Source organism: Papaver somniferum, chromosome 7 (assembly GCF_003573695.1).
Source record: "Papaver somniferum cultivar HN1 chromosome 7, ASM357369v1, whole genome shotgun sequence".
NCBI lineage: Eukaryota > Viridiplantae > Streptophyta > Magnoliopsida > Ranunculales > Papaveraceae > Papaver > Papaver somniferum.
Genome location: NC_039364.1, coordinates 135,539,855 through 135,559,483, shown reverse-complemented (window position 1 = coordinate 135,559,483; position 19,629 = coordinate 135,539,855). Strand labels below are relative to the sequence as shown.

General features: G+C 42.3%; 1 pseudogene; it reads right to left on the bottom strand.

Moving 5' to 3' along the window:
* LOC113295271 overlaps window positions 1-19,629 on the bottom strand; it is a 66,305-nt pseudogene that overhangs the window by 20,317 nt on the left and 26,359 nt on the right.

Sequence of the window (19,629 nt, the reverse complement as noted above, 5' to 3'; positions counted from 1 at the left end):
TTGAATTAAACACAAGAGGTGATCAATTCAATTGATTATGCTCAACATAAGAGAACTTATGGAGACATGAAAATACTCAACTAGGTTAATTATAACAGAACCCATAATTAATCTAATTAGAATACACAACCAAACTAATCACAAAAGTAATCAATTTAATTGTCATTTGATTTGCTCGACATCAGAAAACTTACGGAGCAATAACTAAATAACCAAACAAGATGATTAATTTAGTTAAATATGCTCGACATAACATATCTCACGGAACACCAACTAAGCTAATAAATCAACTTGGTTGTATAGTTCTCAACATAAGATGCATTACGGGGTATCACAGTAACACATAAAAATATGGATCAGGGATGATCAATACTGCGGAATATACAAGGATTCATTCTATCTTCAATCACTATTTACATAACGATATTAATAGACATAATCCTTGAAAACAAAAGATTTTAACCTATCTTCCATCAAATGTTTGACAATATAGGCTTAACTTTGGTATTTGTCAAAAGTCTATTCATTCTTTTACCAGTACATGAATATCGATCACAAACGACTTTACTTTTGACAGAGTATGGGACAAACATAGTTCACGGACGTAAACACCAATATCCCATAACAAATTTCAATATATCAAATCATAAAGATTAATATTGCAAAAACATTATCCTCCAAATATTTTTTAGAATTTAAACCAAAAACCTAAAAAAAAAACAAGAAGATGAAAACGTTGGACATAGCTATGTGTAATCACAATAATGGCTATTCCAAACTCTAGTTATTCTTCTAAACAAAACAAGAAATAATTTCTCATCTGAAGATTTACTAAGCATCCAGACAAACTCGTAATGCACATGTAAAATGATTTGACCTTAAAGGGTAGAATCAACCTTTTTCGCCCGGATTTACACCAAGAATAGCTACCAAAGGCGTATAAAAGGTTTTCTTAACAAAGAAGAACATACAAAATCATTAACGACTATGCACCATAGTTCATATAAAATGATTGTGAACATTCAAGAGTCTCATAGCAATGCGTACTACAACCCATTCTTGAACTTCCTTCTTTGTGATTCACCAAATTTTTTTTTGTTAAGGCTACTAATGAGCTTAGAAGAGTAGTACTCCAAGAATCCAAGTGCCCAATTCCAAGAGAATTGGAACAAGTGCGACGAAACAGAGCAAAACACTCAAAGCAAGAGATGGGACAAATACAAATCTTATCTCATCCAAAATCAATAATTATCATCTCCATTTTTAAGATAATTCAAAGAGGAAGAGAATGCAAACAAAATGAGTTCATTCCGAGTTCGGACGAAGAAGTTACGGCCAAAACAAGTCGACCAAATATCGACGTCTACAGGCAAATATGCATACGGGTTTGCAAATGAATTTTCAGGTCCGCGAACTTAAACCCCTGGGTTTTTATTTTAAAAGATGGTAAGCATACCAGGTATGTGTACCATGGAGTCCAAACATCTCGAACTACTATTTTCAAACCTAAACACTTAAGAACCTTAAACACAAATCAAGTTAGGTAGAAATGAACGATAAGCAAGGTACATACATCATTATAAGTACTCTAAGCAAAAAAAAAAAAAAACACAAGCCTTGCTCAAGTTTATAGACATACCTTTTTAGAAGAATCCAGTCGAATTCCACAGCCTTACCAAACATAATCTGTGTGCCCAAAATCTCGTGCTTCCCTCGCCGTATACATAGAAGGTCATTCCTTGGTGAGGATGCAATTACAACACAATAAAGTTGCGTTGGGGTGAACAATGTCTTGATCACCATAAGTGACCTTTGGATTATCATGAAAGAGATCTCTTTTAGAACCTTTCACATCCAATTCCATTTTTCCAAAAAACTTGTTAAGTTCCAACATCATGGATACTGCTTTCTCCATAGTCATGGAATTTTCTGGAAGATCATTCCTTTTCACACTCAAAGCATCATTGGCTTTCTTTGATACCCACTTCTGAGTGCGTTTAGGAACAACCGGAACCTTCTTTCCATTATCCTCTTCAAGATTTCTCGGAATAGAATTGGATTGACTATTCTTTTGCAAGTTACTCTTTCTCCAATTGGGAGCATCGGATCTTGTCTTAGTATTTACGAAGTTATCCTTTTGATAACCATTACGATTGTGAAAAGGATTCGTATGACGTTTATAGGCAAATCTAGATTTATCACAGCACTGATTCCTTTTCCTAAAGGTTGGACAGTCACAACCTGTAGCGTTAAGGGGATTAGTATTAACATATGATCTTGGTTTCACAACCTCTTGTGATGCCCAAACAAGAACATCATGAAGTTTCTCATTCCTTATGCGGAAATGACATCTCCTTTTCAGGTGACCTTTATTTCTGCAATAGTGACAAACATAAGGAATGTTCTTACCTCGATCCATGTGTTCTGACTTTGGAGGTTGATATACTTTTCTCTTTCGAACCTTAACTGTCGGTGAAGGTATTTCACTTTTTCCATCAGTGGAAACCTTTTGTTGAGAAGCATCACTAGCCTTGACAAATTTTACCTCTTTGCTAGTACTTGGAGCATCTATTCCCTTATAGCCCAATCCTCGTGTATCACGATGACTTTTACTTGCTCCTAGCATAGTGGTTAATTTGCTTGAACTAGTATTGAACTTTTTCAAGTCATCTTCCAACATCCTGATTTTATCAAGAGAAGCAGTTAAATCAGCCTCAAGGCGTTTTTCTCGAGCGAGACAAGCACTTTCTCTGTCATCAAACCTAATTTGTTGAGAGTTAAACCTTGCTTCAGATTCTGCAAGTTTCTCTTCCAACAAAAAATAATTTTGATAAAGATTATCACATTCAAGTGACTTCATACGTAGGTTTTCCTCAGAATCCTTGAGGATCGATTCGAAAAATAAACACCTGCGTAACATCTTCTCAATTTCTTGTTTTCTCGACAGAGAGGAGTCAGAAGAGGTGAGACATGAGAAGTTGTAATCTTCTTTATATTCCATGAATCCAAAAACTTAACATACTTTGAGACTTCCTCATCAACATCTCTATCAATATCTGAATCACCTTCATCCGAAAGTTCATCCAACTGTTCTTCTAGGAGAGTTTCCCAATCAACAGTTTTTACATCAAGAGAATGTTTAGATAATGACTTATATGTGACAGTTCTCTCAGGTGAATCCAAGCTTTTAGAATCATCTGGTAATTTATGAACTGGTACGTTAATAGAGATAGACTCGTCCATAATCAGGTCGCTACAAACACATACTTATAAGGTCTTTAACGTGTTTGCCTGCTCTGATACCAATTGAAAAAGCGGGGGTCTAACAACACCACCCAATATTTCGCTTAGCAATCTGTATGGCCAAACTCGAATATATTTTTAAGAGAATCAACAAGACTCAATCAATTAAAAGTATATCAACGAGTTTATATCTCTCTCTTTATTTGATTTACTCAAGCAAGAACTGTGAATTATAATCAAATACAAGGAATAACTTGGATGGTACCAAAGACCAATATCCAAGGATCAATCAATGACAATCAACAACCAAAGGTTGGATTACTCTAATTGATGATCTAACGCACAGCATGTATTATTTCAATTATAAAGATAAAACAATATAATGCGGAAATTGAAATAACACAGACACCAGAAATTTTATTAACGAGGAAACCGCAAATGCAGAAAAACCCCGGGACCTAGTCCAGATTTAACACACACTGTATTAAGTCGCTACAGACACTAGACTACTCCAAGATAACTTCGGACTGGAGTGTAGTTGAACCCCAATCAATCTCCCACTGATCCAAGGTACAATTATGCTCCTACTCCTATGATCCCAACAGGATACTGCCCACTAGATTCCCTTAGCTGATCTCACCCACAACTAAGAGTTTCTACGACCCAAAATCGCAGGCTTTGACAATAAAAATATCTGTTTCACAAAGACAAGTCTATCAAAGGATCAATCTGTCTCCCACAGATAAGCCCTAAAGGTTTTGTTCCGTCTTTTGATGATAATCAAGGTGAACAGGAACCAATTGATAATCCGGTCTTATATTCCCGAAGAACAGCCTAGAGTTAGCAATCACCTCACAACAATCTTGATTGTATGGTAGCGAAAAAAGATGTTGCGGAATCACAAACGATGAGACGAAGACGTTTGTGATTACTTTTTATATCTTTCCTATCGGAGATATTAATCTCAAGTCTATCAATCTGATTGTACTCGTACGATAGAAGATGCAAGATCAGATCACAGAACTACGATAAAAGTAGTATCGGTCTGGCTTCACAATCCCAATGAAGTCTTTAAGTCGTTTACCCGGTTTGAGAAAAGAAAACCAGAGGTTAAAGGAGAACCGACTCTAGTATGCAAACTAGTATCAGACGTAAGGTTTGGGGATTAGTTTTGCACAATACTAGATGTCTCCTTTATATAGTCTTTCAAATCAAGGTTTGCAATCAATGTTAGCTTAGTAACAAAGCATTCAATATTCACCTTTAGATGAAAACATGATTTAGATTCAAGTTAATATTTCTCAACCGTTAGATCGAAAACTTAGCTTATTACACACACTTGACAATGCATGCTTCTAGGTTTGTTAACCGTACCTAAATGTATACACTTGTTGGTTCAACAATAGTTAACCAAATGGTTAGCCATATGAGCATTTCACATCAACCATGTTCTTCTTCACCATAACTAGTTCAAATGACTTCAAATAAACTAGTTAGAGAGTTGTTCAATTGCAAGGAAATCTTATGTACTTCACAAGACACAATTGAAGCAAAGATGATTTGATTCACTTGAATCAGTTCATGAACTTTTATAGCCACGGTTTGCATACTGCATTCCTTAATCTTTATACGTTTAAGTTCAGAAATCATTTTCAGATATATAACCTTCTTAAGTTCGCACACTAGGTTCGCGGACTTAAGAAACCGGGCAGAGTTTACAAACTTCAGCAGAAAATCTCGGCAAAAGACTTTCCGCAGATTCGCGGACTGGGTTCGCGGACTGGTACTCACGCAACTAGTTTGTTAACTCCAGCAGAATTTCTCTGGATGAGAAGTTCGGCAGTTCGAGGACTGAGTTCGCGGACTTGGCAACAAGCCATTCTTCCGGTTTCTCTTGATCAACAAAGTTCGCAAACTTTGGTTCAAGGAATAGGACTTATACATAAATGTGTTTCCACAATAATGCTCATGTCCATCATTGGTTATATAATCTAAACTCTCATTTCAATCATTGAAACATTCTTAGAGGACGTTATATAGTTGTTACACCATTTCTCGTCAAAGCAATTTTCAAAATGATTGAAACATATCATGAATTTCGTCACTAGGTAAAGATAAACTTGATCGAAGCGAAAATCTTACCAACACATATTTCGAGATATAGATAGGCGAGGTATACTCGGCTCGAAATACCAAATGTGTATAATCCAAGTCTATATATATATATAGCATACGACTTCTTGTGTCAAAGAGTAGGAGATAGAGTAGATAGACTTTTGAGTGATAGATACGTTCAAGTCTTCACATACCTTTTTGTCGAGAAGTTCCACCGGTTCCTTGAGTAGTTCTTCTTCTTGTATGATGAATCTCCATGAAGTCCTTGAGCTCAACTACACTTTCTATCCTAGTCCGAGACTTAGCTATAATAGACTAGAAATCAAGACTTATAGTTTTGATCACTAACATTGACAAACATGCTTGAGATAGCAACGCATGCGAGGTCGACCGAGCAATGCTCTAACAAGTTTGATTGGTGCACTGTAAAGAACTATACCTGAACCTAAATTTGGAATTGAAAGATCAAGTGTTAATCTTATAGTTCCATTGTTTAAATGAGCATCTCCCAATACGTTTAAACTTCTTGGACTTAAATTCCCAAAATAAAATTTTGTTTTCTCACCAACAACTCCAAGTACGAATAAAATCAATCATAATAAGATTGAGTACTTCACCATTATTAACTTTTTGAATAATCCATGTTTATATATTATTTATATTTTTGAGGTAGAAGAAGTATCAATCCATCAATGACAAGATAGATTGGGTAAAAAAAAAGGATTAGAAAGCGGAAACAGAGTATGTATGTTGATATGTAAACTAAAAATAAGAAATTGTAAAAAGAACGATAACAAAGGTACTACAGACACAATGATTACGAAAAGTTCACAAAAAGTTAAGACCTTGATGAATTAGATTAGTGATATGTGCTAATTCCTAAGGGTTATGTTTTTATAGGTACAGAAACTGGAAAGAATCTAGTAGCATCATATCTTTGTAGTTTCTATAACCATTCCGTTTATTTGTTCTTGTTGTAATAACGTTGACTGACAGCGTACAACCATTGAAAATTGGAAAGACACGAAGATAATAGTAATAAAAGAGATTATGAGTTTTTTTATGTTTTGTAAAGTCAGAAAAAGAGGATTAAATAAAGGGGGTTTGAAAGTAGAATCAAATTGATTATTGAAAAATAAAAAAGATAATCTAATATTTAAGTCTTTTTTTTGATGAACAATCAAACCACATTTCATTCAATCCAAAAAGGTGATTACATAATTGTTTACAAGAAAAAGAACATCAAAATACAAGAAAATTAAAATCCAAATACAAATAAAGATACCAATTACATGTAATTCGCGAAGAGAAAAAGCAAAATACCGCGAAGGTACCCAATTTTTGTATGAAAAGTAGAGAAAAAAGATGGTATAACCCGGAATCAATTCCGACCATTTTGAATGTTTGTCTTCTATAACAAGAGATGCTCCAAATAGAAAGGAGTGCTTAGCCCTTAATCTTGTATATATGAACGAAAAACCCGGATGCCCTAAATCCCTTTTGTTGAAGATGAACTCAAAGCGATGCCGTATTGAATCGTTGATGTTCTCAAATCCAGAATAACAAGCCATGAAGAAACCAACAAAGATTGGACAAATCACCATCAAAGCGAAGAAATAATTGCTCTCAAAGCGAAAAAAGAATCGTCCAAAAAGCGAAGATAAAATCACCAAAATTGTGAAGAAATGTGTCAAAAGACACCATAAATTATAAATCAACATCTTATTCAATTAGAAAAACTACCAAAACAAAAGAAAAACAATAATCCTTGCTCAAATCTGGTCCAAAAGAACCAAATCTGAGCAAGAAAGATGAAAGGACTCTAGGGTTTTTTAGAAGGGAAGAGAAAAAAGAGGAGAAGATATTTAAGTCACTGGTGTGATATTAAGGGTTAATTATTTGATTGCCTTCTAATAAGTGAATGCCATAAAGCTAAACCACTTGCATTCGTAATTTTATTTAAAGTAAAGGTTTTATCCACCGTTAAAGTATTTACAAATTTCTTTTATACTTTGATGCATAAAAGTGCTGGCATTTTGTAGTAGCTCAAAGCCATATTTTAAAACTTAATGTGAAAGAAAAAAAATAGAAGGAGTTTTTGCATTTTCATTGAGATATATGTGTACACATATATCTCACCATCGGACACGTGTATACAGAAAGGTACGTGGAAAGCATGCAAGCCAAGACATCAAAACACGATGCGTCGCGAAGCACCAAATAAACCCCTAGGAGTTGCTTTATCTCATCCCCTGACACGTACTGACAGGGGCAGAAGACACTTGTCTGACATGAGCAGACCCCTCAACCACCCGCATTAAACACTCTGAGCAGTGCACGTGTCGACCGACCTATGGAACGAGCGAAGATGCCTCCGCGGGATCGAGGGGGAAACGCAGACCTCTGCGTGATGGACACAAGACACTAGAAGATAAGGTTCCAACGGTCTTCAGAGATGGGTCCCACATTCCTACCTTATAAATACCCAATCTCCACGAAGGGGGAAAAGGGGGATCAGAAAAAACATCAGGAAAGAGATAGAAAGAGAGAGAGAGAGTAGCAAAGGTAAGGAATCTCATAGTGGAGAGAAATATGTAAACCCCAAGTCATTCAACTATTCGTGTAACCGTGAATAATATAGCAGAACAACAAACCCCGTGGATGTAGGCCTTAGTGCTGAACCACGTAAACCTTGGTCTTATTTACATTTCAGCACTTTACATTCATTTAGTTCCGCATGCATTTACTTATATATGTTGTTTTCCTTTTATATTTGTACCCCATGCATAATCGCTACGCAGGGGGAAGATGGAGGAGGCCATGATAAACCCGCGGGTTTTGAGCCAATGAACCCACATCAGGGTATCATCATCGTAATCTCTTTAGACTTTAACAATTGATTGCGGGCATTCGGATCCCGCGTAGTTCGTGTGCCCACAATTTGGCGCTAGAAACAGGGACTTCGTCCCGGTAAAAGATTTATCTTGTCCTGTGATTTCATTCTAATTTGGCATACGATTGCTTCGATTTTATCAGCTCTGACTGTATAGATCATTCGTCAACAGTATTATATTCAAAAACCCACCTTTTGCCTTCGATAAGAGTTAGTGTTCCAAGCATGGGTTATTGTCCTAATCCGTCGGATTTACAATATTCAGTTTTTTTTTATTTACTAAAGATCGCCTTTACAATTTTCAGTTTTTTTTAAACCCGCTTTCGAAAAATTGTATTTCGACAACTAACCCGCTTCACGCGGACATCCCCGTTTCTGTTTGAATAAATTTATACAGAGAGAACGTGTTGTGAGTAAAGAAGGCGAGTTTACGCTAGATTTCGTCAACAAAAAGGCACGTGATGGAGAAGACGCAGGAAGCAGGAAAATCCAAAGCTTTGTCAAAAGAAACACCCCGGACAACCCCGATCATCACCCGAAGCAAGCAGAAAGGAGATAAAACTAAAATGACCAATCGAAGGCAGGATACCACTGAAATCACTTCACCCATGAACGCTAATTCTGTTGCAATGGCGGCTCTCAGAGCAGCAACGATAAAATACAGGGAAGCCGCGGTAGTCCCGAAGGCTGCGGAGGCTAGCAATACCTTCGCCATGAGTCAACTTAACCAACCAAGGGAAAGGGTGGATGAATCCAGAACATTCCAACCCGCGCATCTGCTAACCTTTGGAATGCCGCTAACAAATAACCAGAATCAAACCATACCGGCGGCTCGGGCACCGCAGAGGGGCGCTCACTCCAATTTGGAAACACCAGCAACAGAAGTTGAACCCCTGCCACCTTTAGTACAGACCATGGAGGAGGGCGGCGCCACGGCTGTAGCGGCACGTGCGGGGACTCCCAATCAGGGGTCCAACCAATCACACCAACTAATGGCTGAGCTCGAGGAACTGAGAAGGAACCAACAGGTTTACGCAGAAGCTGTAGCACTTTTGGCCAGAGAAAATCAAGATTTAAAGGAGCGGATTGCTCTAAGCACAAAGACCAACCAACAACTTGATGAAGCAAGCTCCAAAGCACCAGAGCCAAACCAAGACTGCAGAGTCGTCCTAGCGACTAATGAAGACGCGACAAGGAGACATAGCGTATCCGACCCGGATTATGACGATGGAGAATCAAACGGAAATGATCTGAAGAATTTAGAACACCAACGCGCAATGGAGGAACTGCGAGATGAGATGATGGCAGAGATCAGGCAATTGAAAAATAAACAAGGAGGGGGAAGGTTAGAAGAGGTTATGAGAGAAGCTAACTCCACGCCCCTGACGCATCGCTTGGCCAACACCCCTATTCCCCTGAAATGCCCTGTCCCGACGTTCGAATGCTATGATGGGTCCAGCGACCCTGCTGCACATGTTCGGTACTACAACCGCGTCCTAGCAAGATGGGGACAGAACGACGCCGTACTCTGTAGATACTTCCCGTCAAGTTTGAAGGGATCGGCGTTATCATGGTTTGATAATCTGCCACCAAACTCCATACACTCATACGACCAACTGGCAGAGAAATTCTTAAGAACATACATGTACAACAAGACTGTAAACACTGGGATGGATAAGCTTTTTCACTAGCAATCGGCTACAAGGAAACCACGAGGAATACACAAACAGATGGCATAGGATCTGCCAAGCCATAGGAAGCGTGGACCCAGTGGTAAGCATCAATTGCTATAAGTGGGGCTTGGACCGAATGAGTCCCCTATTTGTTGAAATTCACGGGAGCGTGCCCAAGACAGAAGGCGATCTCCGAATAATTATCGAGAAGCACGCTCGACTTGAAGAAATTCAACGGGAAAACCCGAGGGCATATCCGCAGAGGTCTCACCGCACCAATTCAGCAGAACAAACCAATGGGGCCAAAAGGGGTTCCTCAGATGAGAGACCTCACGAAGATAGAAAGGAACGGAGGGATGAACGAAGAACAGGCGACCGAAAATTCGAAGACCAAGTTTACACGAAACTCAACGCTAGCTATGCTCGTATCCTGCGGGAGATCAAAGGGAGGGAAAACTTAGAATGGCCATGGTCTAAGGGAAAGCAGCCCCCAAGATCCGAAAGTCTAAAGATTACTGTGAGTATCACTGTTTCAACGGACACCAGACCGAAAAATGCAAGAACCTTAAAATAATGATCAAAAATTAATTGATGCGGGAGAGCTCAAACATTACATACGGAAGGAGGTTACCGAGGACAGATCCAAACGAACCAACCAGTCCAACTTCCGGAAGAAAACCGAACAATCAACACCATCTCGTGTTCCGAAGCCACAGGACCCTCGCTCACAGCACAGATTGGAAAAAGGTTACGGAAGCAATTCGAAGATCGCTGCGAGTTATATAAGGTCGATGGGATAACAGTGGACGAACATGAAAAATGGATGGAATTACCTGTCATCTTCGATGCCGAGGATATCGAAGAAGATATGGAAGACCATAACGATCCCTTGGTCCTGACATTACCAATAGCGGGATGTAACCTCAAAAAATCCTCATAGACGGGGGAAGCTCTGTGAATGTCCTATTCTATGACGCATTCAAGCGGATGAAGCTCCATGATGAACAGTTGATGACCTCTTATCACACCATCTACGGATTCAATGGAGCGGCCACGAAGCCCTTGGGAGACATTGTGTTACAGGTTAACGCAGGGCCCATGAAACTGGATACCCGATTCAGTGTGGTGGATACCCCTTCCCCCTACAACGCCATTATTGGACGACATGGGTACACAAGCTCAAAGGAGTTGCGGCAACATACCACCAGTACCTCAGATTTCCAACACCTGAGGGAATTATGGAGATCAAGGGAGATCGAATCGCTACACGAGAATGCCAGGCCACTCAGGATCATATCAACAACGAGCAAGAAGAACAGCGAAAAATCCGAAGAGTAAGAAATCAAGAAACCACGAAGAGAAAGCCGTAGACTATTCCTTAAGGAAACCACAGGAAAAGGCTTGACGAAAGGGTAATGTCCGAGGCTCGGAAACAAGTACCTCAACAATCAACAAAGAGCAGAAACACGCCAAATAGCAATTAAAGAGCGCCCCAGTCCTCGGAAACCCAAGCCTATGTTCACCCGTGGAACCCACTAAGGAAATCAACATAGGAACGGAAGAAGACCCGAAGAGGGTCAAAATGGGACCATCATGGGCGAAGGAGAGAGAACATTCCTTAACCAAATTACTTAAGGAATATGCGGATGTGTTCGCCTGGAAGTTAGGAGATATGCCAGGGATCGACCCAAAAGTAATCCAACATGAACTACGCATCAAACAGGGCACACCCCGTTCAGGCAGAAAATACGAAAAGTGGCTCCAGAATATCATGAGGCGGTAGAAACAGAACTTCGGAAGCTACTAGACGCAGGATTTATCAAGGAAGTCAAGTATCCTACCTGGATATCCAACATGGTCATTGTTCCTAAGAAAAATGGAGGGGTTAGAATATGCATCGACTTTACTAATCTCAACAAGGCGTGTCCAAAGGACAGCTATCCCCTGCCGAGCATAGATCAACTGGTTGAAGCAGTTGAAGGGTACGAGGAGCTGTCGTTTATGGACGGATACTCTGGTTACAACCAAGTAGCCCTGGCAGAAGAAGATCAGCAACACACAGCATTCTATACACCACATGGCCTTTATTGCTATACCAGAATGCCTTTCGGGCTCCGAAACGCAGGGGCAACATACCAAAGGATGGTCGATGCTATCTTCAAACCATGGATTGGAGGAACCCTAGAAGTCTACGTGGACGACATGCTCGTCAAAAGCAAGCTGCGTAAAAATCACCACCAGGACCTGAGGAATATTTTCAATGCAATGAGACACATCACATGAAAGTAAATCCGGAGAAATGTACTTTCGGTGTCACCTCAGGGAAGTTCCTCGGTTATCTGGTGACGAAAAGGGGCATCGAGGTAGACCCAGCTAAGATTCAAGCCATAGTAGAGATGCCGTCACCAAAGAATCTAAAGGAAGTGCAGAAGCTCAATGGGTCCATAGCAGCGTTGGGCAGATTTATTGCACGGTCTTCGGACAAGTGCAAACATTTCTTCAATATTCTTAAGAAAGGGAGCAGGTTCGAATGGACCGCCGATTGCGAGGAAGCATTCCAAAAGATCAAAGAACATCTAGCTTCGATCCCTATCCTGCAGAAACCTGACCCTGATGAAGTTTTGGCACTGTACATAGCAGCAACGGAGGACGCAGTCAGCGCGGTATTAGTCAAAACCAATACAAAGATAGAACAGCCTATCTATTACGTCAGCAAGACACTCAATCCCGCGGAAAGAAATTATACTAAGATTGAACAACTCATCCTCGCACTGGTATGGGCTACCCAAAAACTGAGAACCTACTTCCTAACTCACTTCGTCAGGGTACCATGCAGAGCACCATTGGAAGCAGTCCTCAAAAGCACAGGAAAAGTGGGCCGAATAGCCAAATGGAACACCCATCTGGACCAATTCAACATCATTCATGAAATTCAACATTCTCAGAAGTCCCAAGTTCTGGCAGATTTCTTAGCAGACCTCCCTCTAGACAACGACGAAGAGATCAAGGGAATACCAGAAGCCGAGGAAGCAATCAAGGATCCAATGGATATCCTCGAACCTGCGAGTCATAGACAATGGGAAGTCTTCGTCGACGGATCTAAAAATAAGGAAGGGGCAGGAATAGGTATTGTCATCATCACCCCAACTGGAGAAAGGATCATACAGGCACTTAGATTGGAATTCAAAGAGCATACCAATAACATTGTTGAATACGAAGCTGTCATACATGCCCTACGTATAATAATAGAGATGGGGGTAACCGATGTAAGGCTGACAAGTGATTCGCAGCTGGTCATACGGCAAATCGCGCTCGAATATAATGTGTACGATGACACCCTTTCAGCTTACATGGCATTGGTCCAAACATTGGCTTCACAAATCCCGAACATTAAGTTCCGGCACTTATGCAGAAGGGACCTCAGGCATGCGGATGCCCTAGCATACATATCATCCATGTTGAGGGATAAAAATGCCGAAGGTATTAAAATAGCAAGGGTATACGAGCCTTCGATTGCATCTCAATTCTCCTTCGCTACCAATCAAGATACGATGGAAGAATATATGAAGACCAAGTAGGAGAAGACATCCATAACGACTTTGATGAAGAAGACATCTTGTCAAAAGCAAATCAAGACGAAGATTTCAGCAATGAAGATGACTGGAGGGTGACAATACATGCCTTCCTCGACAAAGGAAGCCTACCTGCGGATCGGAAGCAAGCTAGAAAGACGCTCTCCAAAGTGGGAAGATACGATCTTCGGGACGGGGTCCTATTAGAAAATCTTTCCTCGGACCATTACTACGCTGCTTATCCCGAAAAGAAGGGCATCGAATTCTAAAGGATATCCATTATGGTGACGCAGGGAATCATAGCGGTATGAGATCACTAGCTGACAAGGCAAAAACGCAAGGATATTACTGGCCGACCATGATACAAGATGCTGCGAGGATGTCCCGACGATGCGAAGAATGTCAGCGCTTCGCGAAAAAAATCCACGCGCCGGCAACATTGTTAAACTCTGTCGATAGCCCGTGGCCATTTGCAAAATGGGGAGTAGACATCGTCGGGCCTTTCATCGAAGGATCCAGGAAGAGACGATTTTTGATAGTAGCCACGGACTACTTCAGTAAATGGGTGGAGGCTAAGGCCTTGGCCAGGATCAGAGACGCGGATGTGTTCACTTTCATATTCCAGAACATCATTTGCAGATTTGGTATACCTGCTGAAATTGTGTCTGATAACGGCAAGCAATTACAGGGAAAAAATATAGACATGCTCTTCGACACCTTTAAAATAAGAAAGAACAAGTCCACCCCCTTATACCCTCAAAGCAACGGACAAGCGGAAGCTACCAACAAGACCCTCGCCCTTATACTCAAAAAACAATTAGACGAGCATAAGGGAAGATGGTGCGAACAACTGCACAATGTCTTGTGGGCATACAGGACAACACGAAGGTCCGCTACCGGGAATCCCCGTTTCTTCTTACTTATGGAGCTGAAGCAGTCATACCTACAGAAATCCTCATGCCAACCACGAAGACTGAAGCCTGGGAGAAAAACCTAACAACAGATATGATGTTAGAAAGGTTGGACGACTTGGAGGGAAGAAGGGAAGTAGCATTGCAAAAGATGGAAAATTATCAACGAAGACTAGCAAGGGAGTACAACAAAAAGGTAAAGCTACGAAATTTTGTAGAGGGACAGTATGTGTTGAGAACAATCCCACGATATCAGCAAGAAAAGAAATGGGGAAAGTTAGCACCTACATGGGGAGGACCGTTTATGATCCACGACATTGCGGGTAATGGTTCTTACTACCTTCGTAATCTAAAAGGTGAGGTCCTCCGGCATCCTTGGAATGCTAAATGGCTCAAACCATACTTCCCATAGAAGCAACGCAGATTTGAATCTGCTGGGAATATACCAGAAGAAGAAAGGAGCCTCCCCGCCCAACATGTTTCTATCTCTGGAAGAGGAATTGCAGACCTCAACTTATCAATTAAACAAGCTTTCAAATTATCAAGTCTGTGGAATCTACCTACAATATTGGGGAAAGTAGTTAATCTACAATCTCTCAGGGCTCCCCCATCAGTGTCCATAAGTGTAGGACCAGGGGGAAGGCACCCAGCAGAAAGAGATACCCAACCAATCTTAAGGCAACGGGTCGACGGAATGGGTGCGTACATATTTTACGCCCCATATCCTAGAACGTTGCCCCGGCCCCCACCGTCTGGGAATCCTCTGGCCCAGGATTTGCCAGCGGGGTGACAGGTCTCAAGACGATCACGAAGGTACCTTCCTTTCGTATCGCACTCAAAAACACTTAACTTTTGTTTTGATTTTTCACAAACTTAAAATACAAAAACATTGTAGGTATATCAAGAAGAGAATTCATTTCATAAAGGGTGATTACAAGAAGTGAACGGCCAAAGCCAAGGATACACAATCAAAAAACATTCCTTTTACATCGTTACAAAAAGCACAATTATGCCGCGGACCCTACAGAACGCTGCCATCTCTACCTAGGTGGCGGTCCCGTCATCCGGATTTTCCAGACTTGATGGGACGCTCCCACCAGAAGAGGGGCCCGAGGAGCTGGGCAATGCAGCAGGAACGGGACGACGAGGGTAGTTCTTCACGAGACCATGTTCATTCCTTAGGCCAAGCTCTATCCTCTCCAGCATCTTGTTCGTCTCCTCAGCCAATTGACAACGAGCCTTATGTTTAATAACTGTTGTCCGCTGTTGGGCTTGGGATAATAACGAGGATAGCCGATTCACTTCTCTGGAAGCAGCACCAACGGCCTCCTCGCGGGTGGCTGCTAAATTCTTGAAGTGATTGGTTTGTTCCTTTGCTGTGCTAAGGAAGATTGAGCCTTTTCAAGTTCTTCATTTGTGACGCGAAGCGTTCCTCGAGCCCTGAAAAAGACAACACCACGGAGTTAGCGTAGAAAACAACAAGATCACACTCGATGAATTGGGATTATACCTTCGACACAAGCCGAAGCCTCTTCATATTCATTAACAACCGCATCTCGCGCTTCATCAAGATGATCATATTCCGCGGATAATTTCTTATAGTCTAGTTGAAGGTTGGTGAGAGTAAATTGACAGGCATCTAATTCTACCTGCTTCATCGAGTCCATATGACGAAGGTGGTCGACCTCTTTATTTATCTCTGAGACCCCTTTGCTGAGTCTATACATGCACACTTCAAGATTCCTCTCAGACTCAGCAAGACGGGCTACATCGGCACGAGACGCGGAAAGAGCATTGCTGAGAGCATAGACTTCAGCACGAGCATCATCTCGTTCCCTGGCAAGACCAAGCATATTATCTTGGACCCCTGAAAGAGGAATGGACCGCGCCGTCTGTAATTCTTCTTCCAATAGCTGAATCCTAGATTCCAACAAGGAAGTACGCTCGCGGGATTCCCGCAGATTATCACTGGTCCACAGCAGTGTGCCATTAAATAAAGCACGATCATGGTTGTACAGATTTTGCATGTCGACCATCTGAACATGCCGCGCGCGCCATACTTCAGCCCGAGCATCCCATTTCCTAGCCTCACTCTTAATCTTCTCAACCAAATCTCTAATACGAGATTTTTGCCGAGCTCTTTCGTTTCGAAGCCATACCAGCTCGGGGATGCCACCCACTGGACATAGGGTGGGGAGACTCAGACAGAACAACTAAGAGAAAAGAATGACGACAACGGCGAGGAAAAGAACCAAACCTGTGAAAGTGGAAACTTGGCTACGAGTTTGCTCTAACTCAGCGCGCACTGCAATAAGTTCTGAACGAAGATCAGCCTCTGCTTCACCCAGTCTTTCTTTCTCCTTAAGGCTTTTCTTCAGCTCTTCTATTTCCACCTCCGCCGCAGATAATTCCTTTTCCCGATGACGAAGCTTAGCCTCGAGCTTCAGAGATTTTGCTTTAAAGAACTGATATAGCACGTGGTTGCAATGCTCGCTCCTCATCATCTACACATCAAAATGACAAAACATTATTCAACCGAAGCGTCCTATTCTCACGAACAAATGTACGAAAATTTACCTCCAGCACACGCTGTTGCGGGAAGCCATATTGATACCCGTCGGCAATAGCCATCATATCGGCAACAGAAGTAGGAGGCTCCGGCACGAGGGTAGCTTCGGGAACGGTCAACCTTTTCCCCAGGCTTCAGACACCTGCGCCTTCGAAGACATCTCCATCATGCGACGGGTATACGCGGTTGATTCCTTTTCCCCAACAACCACAGGAGCAGGATGAGAGACAAACAGAAGATTCTTCTCCTTAAACCAACTCATGATGGCATCCTCACCCTCAGACATCGGCGACTGGGGAAGACTATCGGCGGGCGCGTCAACAACAGATTTTCCTTTGACCGACTCGACCCCCTCAGCATGAACGTTGGCATGTTCTCCCGCGCCTACATGCACAGCAGGCTCCTCCGCACCAACACTTCTACAGCAGCATCACCATTACCATCACCACCAAGAACATCCCAATGTCATTAGGGGAAAGTAAAGAGAAGTCCTCGGGAAAATCGAGGGCTTCGTCAAAGAACTCCCCCGTGGAATACATCCGATCGAAAGAAAATTCTTGAGAAGTGGGGAGGGTATCCATGACATCACCAGCAGGGACGGAAACATCCTCGATGACAACATCATCCGCCACTACACCCTTGTTCCTTCCTCCATCACCGGCGGGACCAGCGAAGACCTCTTCTTCGGCATTGATAGGGGAGGTACCAGTACGTTCCTCCCCATCTGTAATCTCGTCCTCAGCAAACTCTTCGTTCACAGGACTAGTAACTTCTTCTTGGGCCTCAACCTCACCCACCACCATAGTAGAAGACTGCTTCGGCCTAATCTTTTCTTCTTCAATACCTGAAACCGACACCACAAAGGAATTATTCTTCCCGTCCGATGGAAGTTATAAAAACGAAACACAACTAGAATCTGCGTACCTGAGCAGCTGAGATATTCTTCGATGGGAGTATAGCACCGGAACCATCCTCCTCGTCTCCCTCTACGACATCCAGGGCATAAGGAAAATTCATGCCCGCAAAGTTCAGACGCCAGGGGCAGAAATCTCCATAGCGAGCGGGAGGAGATTCGCGCGGCTTACTATTCTCGGTTGGCCGCCATCCGCGGGAACCGGGAATCCAACCGTAAGCCCACGGACCTACTATCTCAATGACAGTGGCGTGCCACTCGTAGTCATGATCACGCTTGATCCTTTCTCGCGCGGGGAAGAGTTTCCGACGATTGGACGCCTCCGTGCCAGGAACATACTTCAGCTTGGCATCGCTGACCTCATTTAACAGACGAATCTCGCCTCGAGGAGCAGGAAGATTCCGAAGGCTGACACTCCACGGCTTGCGATTCCTGCTATTGACGTAATCACCGAAGGAGTTATTAAAATTCTCAGGAGTGTACCATTCCTTCTCCAAGGGATTGGGGACGTAGCAGGTCATCGACGTTTCCCCCTTACTCCGCAGATAGCATTCCTTCAGGGCGCGGAGATAATTCCCCGATAACTGGGATACGGAACGGCTATGAGTATTTGTGGAAGAACCCTCACGACTAGCGAGCACGTCGTAGTAGAAGGAATCACCCGATTTATACAACGGCAGCATCAGACCAGCCTCGAAGGCCCCAACCGTCGTTAACAAGTGAAATTCATCAAATTCGTACTTAGAGATCAGCTCATACGTGATATCATCCTCGGGGGCATAAAACCGAACCCCGAAGGCTTGGAGATCATGCTTCTCCTTGAATATTTCAAGATCGATATGCTTGAAGGTTACTTTTCTCCTGCTAACAGAAACACTGCGTATCAAGGGAGCAGCCTCTTCCTCCTCGGCGGGGCCGGATGAGCTAACAAACGCTTCAGACGCTTTTCTCTTCACGGGGGGATTCTTTGAAGATCCAGCCGCAGGAGCTACGCCCTTTGTATTCTTCCCCTTCAAAGTTGGAGAAGACCGTGGATGATGCTCGGGCACTAACGAACGTAAAGGAGGAACGTCAAAAGCAACAGCGCGGGGAGGAGCCTGCGTACTCCTGGTCTCTTCACGAGGACGCACCATTGAGTGATTAAAGACTCTCCGTGAGCCAGACGGAATTATCGGAGGAATCTCTTCCCGAGAAGACGAGGCTCTCGCTCCGGAAGACACTCGACTCCGACGAACATCATCTTGAGACTCTCGACGCTGAGGAGATCTCGGCAACCTAGAATCAGGAGTCTCATAGGTAGGCCGCGGACGGTCAGACATGGCTGCGGAAAGAATAAAATCAAGAACAGGTTACACACAATAACCAAAAATCAAAAAACACATTCATAGCAATACAACCACGACAACATAGCAACCCTAAAATTAGGATACAATCTCAATACTCCACCCTCGAAGTAATGACTGCCTTAATTTAAGATGAAGAACAGGGGCAAACTAGTATGAAAGCATCAGAAAGAGTTCTTCATCACAAACAAGGAACAACAATAGCAGAAAATTCACAATTCAACACGGCATAAAACAGTGAAATCAAGAAAAACTCACCGGCAAAAACAGCAAGTAGAAGAAACAAACAGGGGAAGATCCCAGGTGCAATAAAGACTGACAGAAGTTAAGATCACAGGTGCAATGAAGACTGACAAAGATTTTAAGGTCACAGGTTTAATGAAGGCAGGTAGGAAAC